At 38.8% G+C, this 19,512-nt stretch overlaps 1 long non-coding RNA gene across 2 annotated transcripts; it reads right to left on the bottom strand.

Moving 5' to 3' along the window:
• Positions 1-1,397: 1,397 nt before the first annotated feature.
• On the bottom strand, positions 1,398-14,355 carry LOC308615908. 2 transcript variants are annotated; one of them, XR_014015637.1, is made up of 3 exons: positions 14,228-14,355; positions 11,954-12,111; positions 1,398-1,433 (listed from the first exon to the last, which is right to left on the bottom strand). It is a non-coding gene; the product is annotated as an uncharacterized lncRNA (long non-coding RNA). The 2 variants fall into 2 exon arrangements; XR_014015638.1 differs by lacking the exon at positions 1,398-1,433 and adding an exon at positions 8,110-8,368.
• Positions 14,356-19,512: the final 5,157 nt, after the last annotated feature.

Genomic DNA, 19,512 nt, shown 5'->3' with positions numbered 1-19,512 from the left:
AATGTTTTAATGATCTTATAGTTGATGACTGGATTAGATCTTCCTATTTTGTGCTAAGAAATAATTGAAAACTATTTGATTTGCATAATGATTGTTACCCATTCATTAGAGTCATTCACTTGCTTAAGCAATATTTTGAATTGTCCCCTGGCTTGAAGCTCCAGAGGTTTTTCAAATCAGAGTATTGTTCCATGGTAAGACTAGGGATGGTTGAGGGATATGCATTTCAGGTGTTAATTGGGAGAAGGCTGATTATGAAGAGGGAGCAGGCAAGGAAAACCAGCATGATCTTCAACTTCAGGGATGGCTTCAGGCAGAACAGTTCTAAGAAATACCACCTATGAAACAAGAGGATCTGGAACTCACATGCACATATGCCTTAGAAAGTCTTCACGTGCATCAGTTGGAAGATTATTGTCCTAACTTAAAACAAAATGAAAACACAGAACTTCTCTCACTTCCAGACCTTTGAAATCAATTGAGTTGAGAACATGAGATGAAAACTGAGAAGTATGCATGCCCCAAAATCTGATTTTAATCTAAGTAAACATATTATTTTAAGGTCCAATGAAGAAATTTCTTTCTCCAAATCAATGTGTTTATTAGTCTATACCTTCTTCTAATTCTTGTTCCTATCATCATAGATATGCTTTTGTATTCTGCATTTTAACTGTTTGAAATATACTTTTTATTGAAATTAAAAATACTCATGATATAAAGATAGAGATACCTCCACAAAGCTTTTATGAAAAAGAACAGTCCTGGGTCTTAATCACCTCACCACAGCATTGTTTACCTCCCTTTTTAACTCTCTTGCCCCATCTTATGATTGTAACCGACATATACCAAGATAAAATGTGGGTATTGCTGCTTTTCTGTCTTACAGTTTTAGGCATTAACTATTATAACTTTCCATTATGAAAGATGAGGATTCAGTTCAATTTCACCTCCATCTGCACCCCGTAGAGTTCCCGTGCTCCAGTCTTTCCTGTGTAGATGCAACTTCAGCAGGAAACACTTTCAGTTTCCACATTATGAGGGTCATATTAAACACTATCTGCACCTGAGCCACATACTCAGTGCACTGTGATTACTCTGTCTTGCCTGCACAACATTTCATTTTCCTTGGAATTTTTAATAGTTTTCTATGTACTCAACTCAGTTCCAAACTCCTCCTGAACTAAGTTGTATGTCCTCTGTTAATATGTTCAGGCATGTTAGGTTTCAATTTCATCTTCTTGAAGAAGTCTCTTCCAAAGTCTTCTGACCTTTTCTATTTGGGATGGGGCTGCCTCTAGCCTGCTGCATGACCATGGCCTCATTTAGGAATTCTGTTGGCTTCCTTCCTGCAGTGGATCTCCTGGTTCTTGGATCCCCTAGTTTCTCCTGGGTTTATCTCCTTATTCTGGTGGAACATATTCTGCAGTAGCATTCTGAGAAAGCATGAATAGGAATTAGGTTTTTGAAAGTGTATTTCTAAAAATATCTTTTTTTTTTCAAATCTGCAACTTAATTGATAATAGAGAAGGCTTTAAAAATCTAGGTTGGAAATCATTTTTTCTTTTTTCAAACCAATGGTTTAGGAGAATATGTTGCTTTCCAATCCTTGTCCATATTGTAACATATTCTTCTCCTCCTTCTTGAATCATTCATTGTGCCAGACACTCACAATCTGATCTGCAAATTCTTTAAGATCATATAAGCTTCCACCTATGAAAAAGCTTTGGAAAAAAAAAAAGAGCTCAAAAGTTTCAAAAACAAAGTAAATGGAAGTTTTATAAGTCATCAATGAGGAAACAAAGAATTGCCCTTTGAATAACCTTTGCAGTTGTTTTCAATCTCCTATATACTAATTCTTCAGTCTCAGGCACTGGTCTACTCACCACCCCCAAGCTTACCTCACTTTTCACACTTCTGTACCTTTGCATGTACATTTCTGAGTCCTGAAATATATCTATTAGCAAAGTCTTACTTGTCCTTCAATTCCCACTTTATTTCCTATTTTCTTTGTGGCATTTTCACCATTTACTTCTTAAAAAAAAAAGATACTTATTACATTTTGAACATTTTATGTAACTAACAGTGGCTGCAGGTCACTTTATAGCCAAAGCTTAGCCACTAATTTTTAGGCAGATCAAAAAACAAGAATTCATCACAACTTACAAAAGGGGAACAATACTTAAAACATGAATGATCTTTGTTTCAAACCATGGAGAAGAATGACAGTGTCTGCAGTCTTCATGAAGGTAGCACAATGAGGTTCCACATCTGGGGTATTTCTTATTTTGATCTCTATTTTAACTGGAGTAGAAAATCACATTTGTGTATCATTAAGAATGGGAGAGGGCTTCCCTGGTGGCGCAGTGGTTGAGAGTCCGCCTGCCGGTGCAGGGGACACGGGTTCGTGCCCCGGTCCGGGAAGATCCCACATGCCGCGGAGGGGCTGGGCCCGTGAGCCATGGCCGCTGAGCCTGCGCGTCCGGAGCCTGTGCTCCACAACGGGAGAGGCCACAACAGTGAGAGGCCCGCGTACCGCAAAAAAAAGAGAATGGGAGAAATGTTTTGATAATCAGTTTTCCATGTTTGTATTGTACGTAACATTGAAGTTAGATTGCTCACTGAAAATAACTTTCATCACTTTGCTGGACACTGTGTAGATGAGTTATTACACTGAAAACAACACTAGCAACAATAAAAACCTATAAAGTTGATTGCTTCAACATATAAAGTTGAACTTATAGGTTTCATTTAGCTGTGGAACATTTCTTCATGCTCTGTTTTAGCATTTAAGTAGAGACAAGGTTTGGACTGTAATATATCATTGATTTCATTCTCTGAAGGATGAAAAAAAATCAAGTGCTTGTTAACAGTCAAACTCAGCAATGCAGTGATTTGAACCCAAATTTTGTCTTCTTAGGATAATTTATCTTCAACATTATTTTCATTCAAATTCTTATTTTCAACCTTAAGCCTTGTGGAATTTTGGTCTTGAATTATTAGATTCTGGCTAATCACTAGAATAATAGCACAACATGAAAGTAAAAATACTGTCTTCACTGGCATTTTCATTGTCATGATGAAGTGTCTTATTTCATCTCTCCTTTTACAAACTCATGAGGCAACTTTCCCTTCAAAAGCCAGTTTACTGTGATATGTAAAAGCAGAATCATTTACTTATTATTTCTTCACATAACATGACGAAAAGCAGCTGTAGTCATCACAACAATTTAATTATATTAATAATTTTCACAACTTCATTTAGTGGCAAATCATGATTGAATGTCATATATTCTACATAACTGTTCTCTGTAAATAAAGCAGTGTGTAAATTTGCATTAATGTATAAATTATTTGCAATTTACGTCTCTTCCTTCCTGCATGTCAGCTGGAGTGTTTTGAGCTACATTTATACTCTGTATCAGAGGGTCAGCAAACCCTCTGTAAATGTCCAGAGAGTTAATATTTTAGGTTTTTCAGGCCTAAATGTAGCATCAAAGTAGCATAAACAATATAAAGATGAAAGTGCTTGTGTTAAAAAAAAAACTGTATTTATGAACACTGAAATTTTAATTTCACATAATTTTCACATATGAGGAAATTTACTCTTAAATTTTTTTTCCCATTTAAAAATATAAAAGCTACTGCTAGCTGGTAGGCTAATAGGTGGTGAGTCAGACTTGGCCTGTGGGCTATAGTTTTCTAACCCCTGGCCCATATCATGGCTCAAAAAGAAACCAGTTAACAAAATGAAAAGTCTGTTCTTACGTAGCCTGGGTTTTCAGTAAAAAGCAAATAAACAGTAAATCATCAAATACTTCTACCTTATAAGTATCGCATAGATGCCAAAATCTGAACCATACTTTGACCACTGGTGATTAACAATGAAGTAAACGATCTACTAGCACCCAGAAGAAAATGATTGCTCATCCACATTATGTGCCATTCATATTATATAACAACTAACAGTGTCATTTGAATAAGGAATTTTACCAGTAGCGATTTGTTCATTGGCAGGCACATGAGAATATTTAATTGTTGGTATTCAAGTTTCATAATACATTTGTTATGTCCCATCCCAGACACTTTTATTCTCTTGGTACAAATTGTAGCCAAAAAGATCTCAGCTCAAATTCAATTTCTCTTTTAAAAAAGTGTGTATTCATAAGAATTCATGAGAGGGTGTGTGTATATTTATGTCTTCATTCATGTCTTTCATCAATTTTAGAAAATATTCAGCCATTATCTCTTTGAATATACCACTCTTCCATTCGCTCTAACATACCCTTCTGGAACCTGTGTTTTACGTATGATGGACCTCACATTCTATCAGCATGCCTCTTAAGCATTCTTTAAGTTGTTTTTACTATAAACTTTTTTAAGCATAAAATAGAGAAGTTATAGAAAACAATACAACCCACACCAGTAAGTCAACTTTGTCAGACCATAGCATTTTGCCATATATGCTCGTTATACATATTGTTGAGAGATAAATTATAGATATAATTGAAATCTCCTGGATACCTTCTCAGACTCTTTCCCTTCATGCCTCTCCCAAGTTCACAATGATTCACTTTTTAATATTTTTGTTCACATAACAAAATAATATGTCCTAAAATTTTATGTCAAAGTTAAATATTGCAGATGTATCAATCTTTTTTTCATGTAGTTTGCTTCTTGTGCTTTTAGTATATGGTTTAAGAAATTCTTACTTCATTTAAGGTCATGAATCAATCAATCAATCTATATTTTCTTCTCAAATTTAAAAAGGTTTTTCTTTTAACATTTATGTCTTTAAATCATCTGGAATTTATTTTCATCTAGAGTGAGGTAAGGATACAATGCCAGTTTTTGCATGTGAATAAGCAACAGTTCAAGCACACTTTATTAAATACTTCATTCTTTTCTCACTGATTTGAATGATCAATTCCATTATATATCAAGTTCCTATTTATGCTCAGGTCAACTTCTGACCTCTATTCTGTTTTCCTAGCTTATTTTTCTCATTCTGAGGTAGTTTCACACTGTTTTAATTGTTATGGTGTTATATAGTTATAGATAGCTGGTAATCATGCTGTTTGGACATGTTCTTCTTCCGAATTATTCTGCTTTCTCTCTAATAAAGCATACAGTATTGATCTTTTTTGGTTTTAGTCTTTACAGCAATAAAGGGTAGGAGGTATATAAATATGAATAAATATCAGTCTGTGATATTGGTCATTTACCTGCCTTCAAAAAAATTTCAGGGCTTCCCAGGTGGCGCAGTGGTTGAGAGTCCGCCTGCCGATGCAGGGGACACGGGTTCGTGCCCCGGTCCGGGAGGATCCCGCGTGCCGCGGAGCGGCTGGGCCCGTGGGCCGTGGCCGCTGAGCCTGCGCGTCTGGAGCCTGTGCTCCGCAACGGGAAAGGCCACAACAGTGAGAGGCCCGCGTACCCCCCAAAAAAAAAAAAAAAAAAAAATTTCAGCAGTTATGTAATGAATAGCATTATTTTGCATAGTTTTGTAAAACTGTGATTGATTTTACAAGACTAGTCACTATGCAAGAAATCCCCTAGGGCTATATGTCAATACAGACAAGTGTTTTAACAGATAATGCACTGGGACTGGTGGCAGTGGATCAAGTTTCCAATAAAGTTCATTTATCTTATATTCATCATCATACTTAATCACACTTTTCTTTATTGGCTGCTTGTGCAAAATCATTACAAGTTTAATTTTCCTTGCTCTAGCTTATGAAGATTCACATTCTATAGTCACCCTGGAGTTCTGTTCCCTATCTATATTTCCACTTTTATTCTTAGTTGCAGTATTTATACTACCATTTTCATCACTCCTTTTAATCTTTAAAGAACTATTTTTAAGCTATGGATATACTTCCTTTGAATTAGAATGATAGCAATGAAGAATGAAAGTTTAACAGATTTAAGTGATGATACTTAATTGACTTGAAAACACCATGAGCATTGAGATAATATTTCAGTTTAGTTGAATATCAAGTAAGAGTTTCTTGATCAAATAGTCCAAATAGCACATGTACAGCCTCTAAAAGTTTAGAAATCATTAAAACATAATGAGATTTCAGCAAAAATTATGATTAATATTACATTTCAAATTTATAAAATATATGCTAACAGCTGTACTGTGTTTCAGAGAAGTAGAACTTTAACAATCTGAACATAATGAACTCAGATAATTACATATGAACCAATAAGACCCCAGGTCTCCACTCAAAAACTGGCTCAGAGGAACAACTTGGAATCACACAGGCCTTTCTTGGTACATGGTTTCTCCCATTCCTGAGCCTTCCAGAAGAGCTGCCGGGCAAACTGACTTGCTTCCCACTGGTATCTACCTTTACCTTTATCTGCATTGGGTGTTTCTTCACTCTGGTAGATGCGTGACCGTTCCCCTATTCACTTCTGACTTACACCGGGTTTAGGAAATATGGATTTATTTTAGTATCATCAAAAACTGAGCTTCTGTTTCTTTTCTGTTCTCATTTTTGGGCTGATTTTAAAGTGGATAACAGGCAAAAAGGTTTTGGTTTTTTGGGTTTTTTTTTTTTTTTGCCATTTTGTACCTGGTAATGAGATTAGTCTTGTCTGAGATGATAATGCCTCTTTCAGCCTCTGAATTGTCCAGAGCCAGACGCAAGGGTGTAATATCAACCCAGGAGGAGAGGAGCACTGCACTTGGGAGTAAAGAACTCATTCACATTTACTCAGCTAATCAACCCAGATGTCCGTGATTTTCAATAATTTAAGAAACAATTTACAGCCTGCTGCACTAAAAACCTCCAAAAGAATCCTTGAAACAATCATGGAAAATCTGTTCCACCGCTCTCAGGATTTTTGGAGACTTGGGTTACTTATTCTCAGGCAGCTAACAGCACTATTAACGTAAGATAAGATGAACGACCGAGGCCATTCACTAGGGCTTGCATGTACTATAGCCTGCTAAATAAAGAGGTGGGAAACACATCCCTCAGAAGGCCAGGAGGAAGTGTGCCAGGGAGCATCAAATCACTGCAGCGATTCCCCACCCAGGTGTCTCTGATTAGCTGTTAGCTGCCTGATTAGATCACAGTGTGTCTTAAGGATCTCAAGAATACAATAAACACTTTAAAATCACTTGAATGTAAGCATACACCTCTATCTATATCATACACCTCTGGTATATTTGACACTGCTGGGAAATAAGGATACATTTAAGTAAATTTTCCAGTTAATTTTATTAGCTAATTGTTTATGGATTGCAATATATTTTCTTATTTTCCAAAAAGACTTTGTGTAGATTAAAAGATACATATGATAATGAATCTCTCAGTGTCAATTTTTAATGATCTATAAGTGGATATCACATAGCATAATTATGAGAAATAAATGAGTTAATATTTGTAAAGGGCTTAGAATAGTATCTAGCGCATGACAACTTCCATACACGTTTTTAATAAATAAAAAAACTATAGAGCAAAAAGATATACATTCAAAATAAGTGAAAAGGACGAGGCAAATGGAAAACAAAAGGTATGGAAACAAAACGTAGTGCACAAAATAACACCTATGAAATCCCTTCAATAGTGAGAAGTGGGTCACAGTCTTAGCTTGCGCTTTCTGGTACCAAGGCAAAGGCAGTCAGTTATCTGACTCGTAGAGCCCATAACTTAACAAGAGATAGCCTTATTCCTTATATTAAGAACAGAGAGACTGCATCCCCAGGTCCTAATATCTATTATTTTCACTAAGTTTCTCACAGTTACTAAAGCAATGGGTTTTACTGAGCTGTGTCTCATCACTCCATTCAGACACATCAAGCAATCCACTGACAGCAATCTGAGGCTGCAGAAGGGAGAGCACTGGGGCAGTGATGCGCTATCTTTATGGCCTGGCTTAGTCTCAACAATTTTGAGAAAATTGTTAGGAATGAGCAGATAGCTTATCTTCCAGGCCTCAGTTATCTAAAATTAAAAACAAAAGGCAGGGGATGGAAGTCGAGCTCAGCACATAGTAAGCACTCGATGTCTATTTAATAAATGAATGAATTGAAATCCTTTATTTCAGCCATTTTTATTGAAAAACTTTATGTAATGGGCAATACACATTCTGCCTTCTTACTGGAATTCAAAATATAATTTAACCTTTTCTTGATGACTCAGTTCCACTGTACTGAACATCAGTGTTGGCCTCAGGGGATGTTGAGATACTCCCACTCACTGATTTAGAATGATGTATCTTTTATTCTGATGTACATTTTGAAGTTCTCGCTTTTTCATCCAAAGCAGTTGTCAGGTTTACTTTGGTTATTGCTAGTGTGCCTGCTTCTACCGGCCTTCTTTCTTCCTTCTGCATATTTGTTGGTTTTCTTGTGATGCTGAATAAGAAGTTGGTTGATTATCATGTACGAATTGCATGTAAAATAGAAGTAAATAAGCCCTGAGCGATGGCTTGAGATTCTTCTCTGAGTAAAATGAGCAAGATTTTGTGTACATATTCTGTAAGTTTCCTTTAGTGGCTCAGATGACTTTTTTGTGTGTGTGTGCGCTCTACGCGGGTCTTTCACTGTTGTGGCCTCTCCCATTGCAGAGCACAGGCCCCGGATGCGCAGGCTCAGTGGCCATGGCTCATGGGCCCAGCCGCTCCGTGGCATGTGGGATCCTCCCGGACTGGGGAACGAACCCATGGCCCCTGCATCGGCAGGCGGACTCTCAACCACTGCGCCACCAGGGAAGACCTCAGATGACTTTTTATCTTCCTATTTACTCTTGGCTGTGCTCTGGATAGCTGAGTTTTCTAGATAACTGATCTTGGGACAAATACATTATTAATCTACACAGGATACAGTATTATGCTCAGTAACGTGTCAAAGGGAGAGCTGTCTTCCAAAGCATTTCATGAGAAAGAGATTGCAGAAGTGTTGGTGGGAAAGTCACCTTCTTATACATAATAGATTGGTTAAGCAAGAATTGCAGGTGAATGGGGACCAGAAAAACCAGGCTGTAGCACTGAATCATCCAAATGAAGGAGACAGAGGCATTGAAGGTCCAGGGCTTGGAGCTTGAATGTCCTAGATACCCGTCTGCACCCATCTGCAACATTGTTGGCCTGCCCTTGGGGCAAGAGTTTGGAGGTTAGTCAATGCCTCTTTCTGTCATTTTCATATTCCATAGGTGGAGTGAAAAGAACATTCCTTTCTTTTCTGAAATTTGGGCAAGTTGCATCCAATTTTCATTTAGTGACTTTATTGTCTACCCTAAACTTTTTTTTTTTTTTTTTTTTTTTTTTGTGGTACGCGGGCCTCTCACTGTTGTGGCTTCTCCCATTGCAGAGCACAGGCTCCGGATGAGCAGGCTCAGCGGCCACAGCTCACGGGCCCAGCCGCTCCGCGGCATGTGGGATCTTCCCAGACTGGGGCACGAACCCGTGTACCCTGCATCGGCAGGCGGACACTCAACCACTGCACCACTAGGGAAGCCCTACCCTAAACATTTTTAGGTACCTAGAAATATTTGGGAATGGTACAACAAAATGCATGGACCACATAACACAATATAACCTTAAGGAATTCAATTTTAGCAGCATGAACAAAGATAACTGAGGTCAGTTTAGTTTTTTAAGTGGATCAGTGTAGTTCAGTAAACTTGAGAATGGAGTAAGATTCTCAAGAGAACAAGGGATGCATAGTCTGGAAAGAATAAGCAAATCCTTGAGATTGTTTTCTGACAAAATGGTACCCCACGTACTACTGATACAGTCGAAAAGAATGCACGAAGGGTATTTTAAATCTTATAAAATTTAGTCCACACTCTCTACCTATTTGGATATATTCTTCTTGACATTTTAATCAGATAATCATTTGCTAGCAATTGAGTTTGTTGATACTGTTGCCAACTTGATTAATGAAATGGAGTGTTTGGAACACTGACCCATTTATTCCTCTAAAAAACAAACCATTTATCTTTGTTTCTGAAATTTCTTCCCACACTTCCACCACCTTGGTCCCTATCCAGTTCTTCCCAAAGATCTAAATGCATCTCTTTCCTGTAAAAAAATGGGCTTCATAGTGGCCGATCATTGCATTGTGGATTGGCTTGTTCAATTTACTTCAAGGTCATGTTAAAATGACATTGTCCCAACTATAAATTGCTTAAATTGAGGTCAAAGGTAGCCCAAGGAAGTAACCTTCGTTGAGCTACCTGAGCCCACTTCCAGAAATTCATTGACCTACATACACAACACACATTCACAATCGATTAAAAGTTCCCTCCAGTGAACCAGCCTCTTGCTACTTTCTTTGTAACCTCATCAGAGAGCTTGGGGGCTATCAGGACTGTTCCTACTGATAAATGGCGACAAGGCTCATGCTGGGGATGGGAACTAGGAAAGGACTGAATCTTTGCTCTCCATCGTACCAAAAAGTGAGACAGAAGGAAGATCTTGTCAGGAAAAACTGCAACTTTCTAATACCTTTATCTCTCTTCCTGCCATGCCAGAACCTGTGTATTAACCATCTGAGATTTTCTAGGTCCCCACTTAGGTACATTTTCTTTTTAAGAAGACTAAAAAATGCAGGGACATAGAAATTTTTAAGCATTGGGAGAACATTTTGGGGTTTTCCAAGCCTATCTAATGACCATATTCAAACATGAAGAGTTAACAGTTTAAAAAAATTAATTTATGTCAGTTATTGTGAAAATTGTTTATATTTCTCTTTTATAAAAAAATTAATTTATGTCAATTATTGTGAAAATTGTTCATATTTCTCTTTTATATGCTGCACTATGGGAAAATGTTGAGACTTTTACCACAATCTTATCTCTACTGATGGTAAACAAGAGATGCTTGAACATGTATCTAAATTAATGCAGGTTAAAAGGCAGCCTACGCAAAATTAATTCTGAATTTTGTGCAACTTATTCTGGTAGCTATTTGGGGGAAAAAAGCCAAAAACCAATAACACTCAAAAATAAGGGACACATCAACCACTGCTGAGACTAATCATGAAGAAGAGACAATATTTTTCTGACCTTTGGCATAAGTTGTAAATTCCAGAAAGACATGGTTTCTGGATTATAAGCTTTTATACAGTCTAAAACACTTAACAGTATCATATAGTTGATTTCAATAGATTAATTTCTGTTTGAATTGATGAAGAGTTGAAAGGACATGACACTCATAGATAAGCATTTAGATTTATTATCACCGAAGACTGTCTGGATGTATTATCTTGCCCTGGATATTAAAGACTTGTTTCTGTGCTACTTGGGGTGTGGGTGTGCATGTTAGACCTGCACTAGTACTTGTCTCACCATTGGAGGGAAGTTCTTTCCCCAAATGTGGCATTTCCTTCTTTCCCTTAGGAAAGTGTAGATGGGAACAACCTTGCTTGTCAGACAGATGATGATTTACTGCATTTGAAAGTTTTAATGCTAGGTTAACATAATTTGGGACTTCCCTGGTGGTCCAGCGGTTAAGACTCTGTGCTCCCAATGCAGAGGACATAGGTTCGATCCTTGGTCAGGGAACTAAGATCGCACGTGCCATGTGGTGCAGCCAAATAAAAAATTTAAAAAAAGTTGAAATGCAACACTGCTCAAAACAATGACTTTTCTATCTGTGGCAGATGATGTTTTCCAAAGATATCTAATGATAACTCTAATCCCACCTTATTCTACAATGTGGTCTTGATACTCCCTCATCAAGAGATAGAGTTTATTTCTCAATGTTCCTAAGTTTGGATAAGCCCTGTGACTGCTTTGACTTATGAAATACAATGGAAGTGACGCTGTGCTAGTTCCTGGTGTAGCCCTTAAACGTGTTTGATTTATCTTAACTGCTTTTGCATCATGCTTACTCTCCATGTGCTCCCTCTTAGAGCCGCCATGCTATGTATGAAAAGCCCAAGTCAAAGTCACATAGAAAGCCACGTGCAGGTATTCTAGTGTCCAGCCCAGCTTACCTCCCAGTGAACAGTCACCTCTGACTGTCAGCCAGTTGAGCGGGCCATCTTGGATGTCCAGGCCAACTGAACTTTCGGATCACTGCATCCCTGAAGACTGCTAACCACCACTGCATGAGAGATCCCAGGGAAGAACCACCCAGCTGAGCCCAGCCAATCTGTAGAACCATGAGAGAAAGTACTTTACTTTATTGAAATTGTGGATTGATATTATAGAAATAAGTTACACTTGATATATGAAATACATATTAGCTCCTTTAAAAACATTTCATTTAAAGTTGAGCACTGAGTGATATGATCACAGCCCTGTCCAACACCTTCATTGTAGCTTTGTGAGATCCTAAGCAAAGTACCCAATTAAGCCATGCCTAGACTCCTGGTCCACAGAAAATATGAGATAATAAATGTTGGGTTATGCAGGTTTTTTGTTAACAATCTTATTCACATGTAATACAACTCGCCCATTTAAAGTATACAATTGAAAAGTTTTTATTCTCTTCACAGCATTGTGAAACCATCACCACAATCAATTTTGTAATATTTTCACTACTCCCAAAAGAAAGCCCATATTTTTTAGCTGTCACCCACCTTTCTTCTATTCCCTCAGCCCTAGGCTACCACTAACCTACTTTCCGTCTCTATAAATTTGTCTGTTCTAGACATTTCATATAAATGGAATTATACAAACAAAGTTGAGCACTGAGGGTTGAACATAATATTCCTTTTTGCTAAACTGAAAGTTCCTCTAGGTAAGGAAATATGACTATTCGGACTTGAATCTCTAGGATTCAACAATGTTTTGAACTTAGTAGATACTCAGTATATGTTTGTTAAATGAATAACTCTTCCCTTTTATACTACACTCAGTCCAATTTTCCTACTCATTAAGATTCCTCTTCAATGTCAGTAAGTTATTTTATAAATTGAATTCATAATCCTACCCCATGATTGCCAAAGAATGTGGTTCTGATGAGTTGACAAGTTTGGGCACCTTTTTGTCAGGTGATTAGTAATGCTGAAACTTATGTAAGGTTTTATCAATGTTATACACATGCATATGTATTTATATAGGTATTTACACATAAAACAGATGAAACATTCTTTAATTTTTGACCCCACTGATTCAAACAAGGATGATAAACTTCCTTTTTGTATTAATTAATTAATTAATTAATTATTGTTTAATTAATAATTAAGCAAAGTGTTTGATAAGTAAGATTACAGATGTACTATTTACTTTCTTATGACAATATTCTCAAATATTTTATATGTCTTATTAGCAAACAATTAAAATGGTAATTTGTAGTATTTACTATTCATAAAAGAAGGTTTGTTTAATAGGCTATTTAACCAGACTTTGTTAGCATTTCCTTTCAAGCAAGTACTATAATTTAATGTAAACCATACAGCAACAGTAAAACATTATTGGGCTCGAGCATCATCTCACTGGCAAGTGTGGGCTTTCCGGTTCCAGTGAGCCTGGACGCTAATGTAAGCTCCACCCCCCACTGCTTGGTGATCAGTCTAACAACTCAACCTCTCCCCTCAGTCTTCTCACATCTCATGGAGTTTGCAAGGTGCCTGCATTGTGTCTGAGACATAATAAATGATCAACAGCTATTAGATCTCTGTTGGATGCAGGATTAGTCCAGTTCTAGAATCAGCTCCTCCCCTTTCACACAGCCTCCATCTCGATATTCCTAATAGGTAAGTGTCAGAAAAAGTGGTTACCATAAGCTTGAAGTCTTCCTGATTATAATAATCACATCTGTCAGCTTATTCTCAACTCCTCTGTTCTTTGTTTCTTCTAATTTCAGTCCTAGCTCTACTCTTGAGAGATCACTAAGTTGAATTTCAGCATATCTTCCCCCTTTCCTCCCTCCCTCCCTCCCTCCCTTCCTTCCTTCCTTCCTTCCTTCCTTCCACAAATACTCTATTAATACATAGTGAGTGCCAGTCTTCTCTAGGGACAAAAAAAAAAAAAAAATCTCTGCTCTTATGGAGTTTACATCCTAGCAGGGGAGACACAATAAACACATAAACATGAAACACAGTATATTGTAAAATAGTGAAGAAATAAATCATGCAGGGTTTGGGAGTAGAGAATGAGGGAGGGGGTATCATTGTGGATGGGGCAGTCATGGTGGGCCTCTTGAGGCCTGAATAAAGTGGGCCACACCATCAATGCACTAAGAGCTCTCAAGTGCCAAAACTTCACAGAGGCCTGCAGTGTAGTGGAGATGCCTGCTGCCATCCTGTGTTATGCTCGCTTACCTGGCTGGCTTAAGCTGGGCCAAAGAGATCCCCAGTGAATACGAACTCTCTGTAGGTAGATGGAACCACAACTCTGTAGTTTTACCAAGAGTTCCTGTGAAGTAGAGGAATCAGCCTGCAGTGTGAGAAAAGAAAAGGCGTTTAGAGTCAGAAGCAGAGATGAGACCCTCACAACTTTCCAGACTCTGTTTCCCTCCTTGTGAGCCTGGCGCCATTCCTGCCCTAGGTCCATAAGATGCTCTATAACTTACAACAAGGCCCTCCTTTCCCCTTTTGTGCTTGGTAGTTTGAATTAGATTTTGTTGATGAAATCAGGCTCTTGATTCCTTCTTACTCCCTCCAATGCCCGAGGGATATATAATAAAATGTAAAAGCAAATATATAACAGAAGGATGTGAAGGTTAATTTTATATGCCAATCTGATTGGGCCAAGGGATGCTCAGATAGCTGGTAAAACATTACTTCTAGGTGTGTCTGTAAGTGTGTATCTGGAAGAGATTAGCATTTGATTCAGGAGACTGAGTAAAGGGATCCATCCTCAGCAATGTGGGCAGTCATCAGCCAATGGGGGGCCCAAATGGAACAAAAAGGTAGAGGTAGGCAAATTCTCTCTCTTTTCTTGAGCTGGGACATCCAGCTTCTCCTGCCCTTGGATGCTGGAGCTCTTGGTTCTCAGGCCTTCAGACTCTGGGACTTAACACCAGTGGCCCCCGGTTGTTAGGCCTTTGGACTCAGACTGAATGACACTCAGGCTTTCCTGGGTTTCCAGCTTGCAGAGGGCAGATGGTGGGACTTCTTGGCCTCCATAACCATGTAAGCCAGTTCCTATAACAAATCTCTTCATATATGTATTCTGTTGGCTCTGTTTCTCTGGAGAACCCTAACTGCACAAGGATATCTGATTCCTCTATGTCACTGCTCTTCTTCATAACTACTTCAAGCACTGCCTGCATTTCTGTATCTCTATTCCATGTTTTTATTTGCTGTCTACAACTTTTCTCAGTCATCCCTCCTTCACCCTTTACTTCTTTGTCACTTTTTCCATTTTCTCTTTTTTTTGTGTGTGTGGTACACGGGCCTCTCACTGCTGTGGCCTCTCCCGCTGCGGAGCACAGGCTCCGGATGTGCAGGCTCAGTGGCCATGGCTCACGGGCCCAGCCGATCCGCGGCATGTGGGATCTTCCCGGACTGGGGCACAAACCTGTGCCCCCTGCATCGGCAGGCGGACTCTCAACCACTGCGCCACCAAGGAAGCACCATTTTCTCTTTCTTATTTCTATTATTTTTGTAGTCTTTTTCAACAACTTTTCTTTTCATTAACTTTTTTCTGTGTGGCCTTTTTATTGAGTGATTCCTCTCCTCTCACTTCTTAACATTTGACAAAAATCCTAACATCAGAAAGCAGAAGGACTTGCTCAATCAAAGACTGCTAGCTGCCATGGTAGATCTCTTCTCTTTCCTTTCTCCATTTTCTCCTACAATTCTAAGAAGATAGGAGTGTGTTAAATTGGCCTAGTCTGAACAACTAGAAGAGATCTGTGGGTAAGAGTTCAGTTTACATGTGAGTACTGAAGGCCTTGCTAGCAAACCTTCTACATGCAACCCAATCTATGAAAACATGGCAGTGTCCTTTCCCAAAGTTGGATACTCTCTCCACTGGGACTCTTACTGGCTGAGATATATAGCACATGACCAGAAATCTCTAGCAATTATTTCACTGGTAGCAGCTTTTCTTCAGAGTTCTTCCGGTCCCCAGGCCATCCTGAATCCCTGAGCTTCTGTCCAGGTCAAATGGTTGCTCACACGTCTGGATTACTCTCTTAGTAGAGTCCTGAAAGAGTCTACACTGAGATTTTGCGGGAGGACGGGTCTGCAGTGAGGAGGTAGACAGGAGGCACCTGGGATGCACAGCTCTTGCTTTTGGTCTTACCCATTCCCCTAGGAGCCATGGTACAGAGTTCATCACCCTTGTGGATGTGTCTAATCTCAGGGATTGGCAGAACTCTGACCCAGCCCTAAATTCTGGAATGTTCACAGGGGCCTACATGCAAACCTTGTTCTAGAAATAGCTCAAGAGTTTGCCAGTTCCTAAAAGTAAACAAACAATTCTCCACCTTAGGTACATTTTTATGTAACGTATGTTGAGGGCGAGGTCTGTACTAGGTGCTGTGCTGAGCACTTTAGATGTGGTAACATATTTAACTCTCATAATGAATGTTTGAAGTGTGAAGTTCTATATGGCTTGTCAAATCTAAGGCTGCACGCCTAGTAGAGTATGTGGATTTGAACTCAGAACTGTGTGACTCCACCATCCATAATCCTGACCGCTATGCTATGCCACCTCCTCTAGGGAAGAGTATATAAAACACGTTTACGCACCAAAGAACCTGTGATAACGGCCCTGTGGCTGCAAATGTAATCAGGATGCACTCCGTATTTGTCATTCTGGTTTGTGAGCTCTTCCTGTCCTGTTGCCACGTTTCCTCCCAGATCCCTAAACTTTCACCTCTTTCCCAGCCTCTTAACCATCACCAAAATTCCCATCTTGACAGGATGCTGAGAATCTTATATTCTGTGCTATCCCAAGTTATTTCACCGCTCTTTCCTTTTCCTTCCCAAGAAGGAAGATGAACATCCATGCGGTGACTCTGGCGCACAATCTTTCCCTTGTACTTAGAGTGAGCCAATCGACAGCTCCCCACAGACTTCACTGCAGCGATGGCCAGCAATGTATAAATAGCATTGTTATTTGGCAGATCCAAAGAAGGTCTTGGGAGAAAATGAATGTATCCTCCCCCTCATCCTCCCCTTCAGTGACTCCTACCTTACTGCTTCTTGTTAGAAGCCCCTGGAAGCAAGTCCTTTATGCCATCAAATAGCATCATTTCCCTTGGTAGTGCTACATTATTGATTGAGACAATCCTGGTTTTTAAAACGTCATTTAAGGTAGGTACAATTCATACTTGGTTAATTTGTGTGTGGTTTGATCTCTATCCAATCTGATAGCAGAATGTTTACTTTTTTCCCTTCTTCTGGAGTTGGAGTTTTCATTATTAAAATAAAAAACGGGTCCTAGAACTGTTACCCATGAAGAACTCTCAGTTAGAAAACATTGCCTGGTTGCTTTCTTCTGGCTAGAGTTTGATGGACCTACTTTAATACATTTTAGTTGACAGGACTGGTTTGTTCAACTGGTTTGAACATCATTTTAACGAGGCCAATGGCATACATTCTACCTCTGTAGGATCTGTTAGTATATTCTCCTGGGGCTCAGATGTCCAGTCTCTTTGTAAATCCACACACTGCTCACAAGGGAGAGGAGGCACACAGACATCCCCACTCCAAGCACATACCTCACAGACATCACGTTTAGGGAACAAAGGACTGCGTTAAGCATCGTGCCTATGAGAGATACTTGGGGAAAGAAGAGAAGTAAATTCAAAGGAAAATACCATCTAAATAATGTGAATACGACTTGTCCATTTAAAAGACACAGAAAATAGATGGAAGCAGAAACAATACGGTGAGCTAGGTAGTGAATAACAAAGAACTGGGAACTGCTTGCTGATTCTTGAATGTCTTGATTACATTCTCTATGAGGGAGGGAGATGTTCCTTGGTTCACATACAAATAGATAACTGTTTATGGGAACAGGGGAAAAACTGTGGCAAAGTATCTTTGCCCAGAAAGGGCAGCAGCAATCCAAGACTGTGTTATTCCAGGTGATTCCAGGCAACAGGATGCTGCTAACTGCTGTGGGTACCAAAAAAAAAATTTTTTTAATAAAAAATAAATAAAAGAGAAAATTGAGATAACAGGATTCTTAATATTTGTTAGTCACCATCTGCAGTTCAAGACAATAACGACCTCTTTTTAAGATTTTTGGACAGCTGCTCAAGTTTCAATCCCTGAGAAGCTGGAGGTCTGTACATGAATATAGTGAAGAATTTTTTATTTTTAAGCATAGACCTCACTGTGACAGATTATTTTGTAGTGTTCATTCAGTACAGACATAAGCACTATGTACTCAGTGGCTGTTAACACTGTCATCCTACTTCACGTGTGCAGTTCAGTTGACATAATTTTCCTTTTTTATTTGTTCTGAACTGCCACACATAAACACTAAGTATAAGGATTAACTTTCTCTTTAAGAAATGATTATATATGTTTTCCCCAATCAGAATTCGCTCCATTTAATATTCTACCTAGTAGCACTAACAGTGCTTTTCTGTGCCTTCAGTTTGGGTTTAATTCTTTTTCAAGCTTTTCTACCCTTTGGCATGTTTCGTGAACAAAGCCTAACTTACAATCTTGTGATGTCTCTTTCTGGAACACCCAAGAAGTGGGGCTTTACAAAAGTTTCCAAAGCCAGAAAATCCTGCCCCCCAAGATCCTCCCCACCAGGACTAAGTTGTTACCATCCAGGCTGCCTTTAAAGAACCAAATGCAGGTCCCATGTCTGCAGGGGCCCAAAACTAATACTAAAAACAGACCTTTGGGATAATAGTGACTTATCTGCAATTGCTGAAAATTTAAAAAGGAAAAACCACAGTAGTGATATAGTTCAGAAAATGAGTCTGTGGACAAGTTGTACGACTTAACTGTCAGTAACCATAAACGATTTTGCACAAACACACCCTCACTCCCTTTCTTCTATTTCTCGGCTCTTCCAGCAGGTGTCACTATAATCACAGAACAAACATTCCACAGGATGGTATGTAACTTTATTTTTCTACCATAATAATTTAAAGTATTTACACACTGCACACTCACTGTTTTACACAGATACTTATTCATATACCTATGAGCCACATCTAAAGGTTTCTTTGCAAAGACTCTACACACTGTGGGAGTTTCCAAGCATAACAAAGAGAAGGACAAAAAAATGTTTCGAGTCTTTTAAAGACAGCCACGTGGAGCATCTGTGAAAACCAGTGTTTTCCCACAAGTTTAAGCTCCCCCAGAAGACGTTTGAACAGCTACATCCTACCTATGTGTTAGTATGACCCGACACTCTTCTGGTTAAGGAGGATTTCAAAAACCAACATGTGCAAGTAGCATTTTCTTTAGACATTCTACGAAAGAAACTGGAGAAAATAAACCAGGCCCTTCTCTAGAGAAATACCTGTATTTCTCAAACAGTTATCTGTGGGGAGGGCCTCAGTGTCATACAGAGATACTGACTATAAAGGGAGAACAGCTAAATACACTGGTACTAATAATAGTGATGTAGGATGCTTTTAAGCATCCTTTCCAGGTAAATGATATGGCAAAACAACCCAATT

The sequence above is a fragment of the Mesoplodon bidens genome, assembly GCF_964165515.1.
Source record: "Mesoplodon bidens genome assembly, chromosome: 4".
Taxonomy (NCBI): domain Eukaryota; kingdom Metazoa; phylum Chordata; class Mammalia; order Artiodactyla; family Ziphiidae; genus Mesoplodon; species Mesoplodon bidens.
This window is presented reverse-complemented; position numbering and strand designations above follow the sequence as displayed.